The sequence below is a fragment of the Myotis brandtii genome, unplaced genomic scaffold (assembly GCF_000412655.1).
Source record: "Myotis brandtii unplaced genomic scaffold, ASM41265v1 scaffold1418, whole genome shotgun sequence".
Taxonomy (NCBI): domain Eukaryota; kingdom Metazoa; phylum Chordata; class Mammalia; order Chiroptera; family Vespertilionidae; genus Myotis; species Myotis brandtii.
Window position 1 is genome coordinate 88,616 of NW_005355071.1, and position 5,006 is coordinate 93,621.

At 40.4% G+C, this 5,006-nt stretch overlaps 1 pseudogene; it reads right to left on the reverse strand.

Moving 5' to 3' along the window:
* Nucleotides 1-612: 612 nt before the first annotated feature.
* LOC102260070 lies at nucleotides 613-3,411 on the reverse strand (annotated as a pseudogene).
* Between the last annotated feature and the right edge of the window lie 1,595 nt (nucleotides 3,412-5,006).

Below are 5,006 nucleotides of genomic sequence, written 5' to 3' on the forward strand. Positions count from 1 at the left end.
GCTCCTCCCTCCAAACTACTGATGAGGAAACTGAGGCTCAAGCAGGGAAGAGATGTGCCCAAGGCCACACAGGGGGTCAGGATACAACTGGATCTATACATGGTCTATGTATTAGACTGTAATCTCCCTTATTTTGTGGCAAAATCTAAACATAACCTGTCTCTGGTAGTATCTAACAGCAATCACAGGCAGGGCATCTAGACACATGCCACACACACACACACGCATACATCCACACACGTGGTAATAACGCTGTCTTACTTACCCATAGGGCTTCTATGGGAGGCAAAGCAAATCATGTACAGTAAAGTCCCTGATAAACAGGGAAGCTTTATAGAGGTTAACCTCCAAGTCATGGTCCAACAAGGGACACCATGCTTTTTCTGAGTCATTGTCCTCACATATTAAAAAAAAACAAAAAAAACCCTCTCACCAAAATGAGTTTTATTTATATTTCCTACAGAAACAGTGATTGGTAATTCATGGCACTTGGTAATTTGTCTAGACACAAAAGAAGGTGTATGAAATAAATAAATGCCATTTTGAAGAGTCTTCTGTCACAATTTCAAGATAGGCCTGCTCAGCCAAATCTAATACTATTCCGTCAGTACTTTATAAATGGAATTTTCTTCTACTTGTATCTATTTCCGGGGGCTTATAGACCCATTCATATTTTCCATATTTAGAATCAAAGGTTCCTTTCTGAAGAGATCTTAATTTTAAGGTAAAACATGGCCCAAGTCCCTGAATTTCCACTTTCTTTTCGCTCTTCAATATCTGTGAAATCTGAGGAAGATATAATCCCATTGATTGTGGAATGCGGCAACCTGCCTTCTGATAAATTGAGAATTATGGGGAAAGAGAGATGCAAACACCCATCCAACAGAATGATCCAGCCATATTGTAAAATTATTCAGAATTATTTTAGGTATATGTTCTGTGGGGTCCTCGCCTCTTCTCTTAATTTCTTTATACAGACGAACACTGTTCATTTGGTCCATTTGGCAAGTGACTAAGAATTTATCCACTTGGTGTTTTATGATCTTCATTAATATTGATCAGATCTGTGAAATCTCTTGAGATGCACTGTGGGATTTTTTTTTCAGAGCCAGTCTTCTGTAATAAACATGTGAGTTTGGTATAACTGTGGAGAGCTGTTCACAGAGTTGTACTATTCTCCCATGAGGTCTAGCTGATGTTGTAATGACAACCTTGGGAGAAGTTTGTTGCAGTTAGAAGCAAGTTCATATGTAGCTTCATCATAAGCCACCTCTTCATCATTAGGGTCTACTGTGGTTTCATCATACACTCAGTGGTTGTTGATGGTGTTGGGTATAGACTTTGGTGGAGCCTTATTACCAAGAGCCTATAACTCTTTTTTAAGTTTTTTCTTAGCTGCCAACTTTTCCTTCTGCTGTGGCTGTTTCCACCACATGAACATTACGTGTCACCACTGTTTGTTCTTAATCTCCAAAATGCTGAAGCCTGGAGGAAAGGCAGAGGCTTTTAAGAGTTGGACCCCGCTTTCTGTTGTACCATCCTCAATGACTGCATCCTCCTGAGGTTCTTCAGTAGCACCTTTGCATTTCTTTCTGCTGCTGCCAGCCTTCTCTTTGGTGTTTGCTCCTTGGAGTCTGTACAGAAAACTGGTCTTACACACTTAGTCACACATCTGAGTGCATATGTGTATGAGGGCTCTCCTGTATTCACCCAAGGACACACTCTCAAGTATCCTCTCCTGTTCATGAGCTCCCACGGTGTGCATGGGACTTTCAGTTGGCTGCCTGGGCACCTGTTCACATGGGTGTGTGCTTTTACATCCCCTCCACAGGCTCATCTTCATGCACATACATATGATCATATAAATACGTGTTCTCAAGTGTGCTTGTTCATACCCTGGGCCCTCACTGTACCAGACCAGCTTGTAGATTCCCAATCTTTGCCAGGAATTAGCATGGCAGGATATAAGGTGAGAGTGTGACAATGACTGGTGATTCAGCAGTTCTGCTCCCAGTTCCCAAGATGTCTCTACTTTTCCAGATCTTTGCCCTTGTCATCCCAAGCAAGATCAATTTGCCACATGTAGTGCATATTTTCTGTAGGAGGGGCAGGAGGGAGTGTAGAGAATTTAGAAGAGGATATGAATGCATAGAAATCCTTAAATACTTCTGAATGCCATTCCCACATTCCATGTAGACATCTTCTTTACCAAGTGGATGGCCAGCCATTGATGCATACCTCCAATGATGTGGAGCTCACCACCTATTCAGATAGTTTGTCTCATCTTAGGATACTACCATAGATACCTTAACCAGCCTGAGTTTGGGTGTGTATATCTGAGACTGGTACAAACGGCCACCTCTCAATTACTGGGTCCAAAGAAAGGAGTTTTGACATAGATCCTCAAGTCATGCCAAAAACCACTTAGCAAGAGCAGCATAGGGCCATATACCCCAAAGAAGGAGGTTTCACCTCCAGGACCCCTCTCTATGGTTCCACAGCCCAGTCAAATAATGTGTCAGTTGAGTGTTGGGTACTGGCTCCCGACATGGGTGAAAAATCCGCACTGGAGATTGTTCCTGTGTGGCTAATTATAAATCACCTAGATGCTAACATATGCTATGTATCTGTGAAACACAGGTCCATGAGCTGAGGGGAAAGAATAGGCCATTGGCATAGATGGACTTAAAGAGAGCTGTGAGTTCGTTTCTGGGCGATCTAGGAAGCTTTCTCAGTAGAGTTTCCCGGTTCAGAACAGAAGGCAGCTTGGTGTGGCAGAAAGAGCATTGAACAAGGAGTTAGATTGACCTGGATGTAATGTCCACCTTTGCCACATCTAGGCTGAGTAGTCTTGAGCAAGCCACCTCTCCTCAGTGGATTTGCCACTGCTACAAGCCTGGCACATGGTAGATGGGAAATCGGAATGGAATCTGGAGGGATGATCCATAAAGGAAAGAAGAAGGGAAAGTTCTTCAAGGAAGAGTAGAGTTAGAGATAGGAGAGGTAGAAGGCACAGAGCCAGGAGACTTGCCACGGATGTAAGCATTGAGTATGAATGGTCATGGGAGAAGGGGCCAAAATGAGACATTTGCAAATTTGTGTGTGGGAGCTCGACCTTGGTGTTCTTGATGCAGTGAAAAGACCAGGACCTCTAGAATAAGAAGACATGATGTCAAGCCCTTTACATCTGAGCCACAACTTGCTAGCTGTGTGCCTTTGAGAAAATTACTTCATCCTCCAAGCTTTAGTTTCTTCTCTGCAAAATGAAGCTAATAATAGTACCCACCACATAAATTGTTATGAGGCTTAAGTGAATTCATATGTATAAACAGCTTAGAAAAGTACCTGGTCTGCAAGCATTAACCATTGTTATTATTTATATACTGAGAAAAATTATAATTCCTACCTCATAACGCTGTAGTGAGGACCACATGAAATAATGATGGTAAAGCTTGTTGATATGTTTTCTTGTTGTTTTTTTAAATCTTGAAGGAAATGGTGGTGAGGGGGTTCCTTGGGCTGAGAATAGCCTTCAGGAATTCATACTTTTACTCATTCAACCAAGCAATATGGATTCAGGCTGTACTATATGGCAGGCTCTGGGCAGATCTATAATGGTTAGCAAAATTGTTGTAGGTCCCTACCCCTGGAACTTTCTGTCTAGTAGATACAACATGAGAGTTTTTCCTCACTCACAACCACCAAGTACCCTGTAGGTGGGTATGACTGATTTATTCCAGAAAATGTCAGGCATGAAACTTTCTGATTAGTTAGCAATTGTAGTCTCTGTAACAGCAGTATGTGGCAATCCCACCTGGTTGGCAAGGTAAAGTGATGGCAATACTGGCATCCAGGGTACTTCCTGCATCAGCACAGCCTGGGTATGGGTATGGGAAGTTCACTCCTAATGCTTGCCCCCCTTCCCCAGTTGTCCATCTCAGCAAAATGGGTGTAGCTTGCTCAAGAGTCATCTGAGATTACACAATGTTTGTTTTGAGCAGCGGGAGAGATGGGGATGAGCCCTTGGTAGGTAAGATGGGAAGTAGGAAGCAAAGCTTTGACTCTGACATGTCTTGGACACAAATTATTTTTAAAAAATATAATTCACTATATATCTTTTTATTGTTTTGGGTTTTTCTTCTATGACTACGTATCTATAATTTATTTTTATATTTGTTGATTATAAATAACTAATTGTATAGAGAAACAAAATAGAAAGACATAAAATAATAAAAATGCTAAGATACTTTTTTATTTATATAATGCTTTATGCTTATAAAATATTTATCTAATTCATTTAACTTTTTATACAGTTTTTACTTTAAAATGTCCTTACAACAAATATCTACACAAAAACTTGTACCTAAATGTTCAGAGCATCATTTATTATAGTAGAAAAGTAGAAAAAACCCAGATGAGTGGATAAATGAAAGGGGTATATACAAACAATGAAATATTATTCAGCTATAAAGAGGAATGAAGTAATGATACATGTTACAACATGGGTGAACCTTGGAAACATTATGCTAAGTGAAAAAAGCCAGTTACAAAATACCACATATTGCATGATTCCACTTATATTAAGTTTCTAAAATAGTCAAATTTCTGGAGACAGAAAGTAGAGTTGCCTGAGAATTGGGTAGGGTGGGAGGCAATTAGGGGTTACTGCTAATGGCCATTGCCTTTCTTTTTGAAATAATGCAAATGTGTTAAAATTGTGATGGTGGTTACACATTCTATGACTATACTAAAAATCATGGAATTGTACAATTTCAGTGGGCCATTTGTCTGATATTTGAATTAAATCTCAATAAAGCTATTTTTAAAAATATGCCTACATCGTTTTCCCCAGAATCCACCAGATAAATTTCCAGGCACTTCAGTTTTTTATTTCTTTATTGATTAAGGTATTACATATGTGTCCTTACCCCCCCACCCCCCCAGCCCCCGCTCATGCTCTCACCCCCCTGGTGTCTGTGTCCATTAGTTAGGCTTATATGCATGCA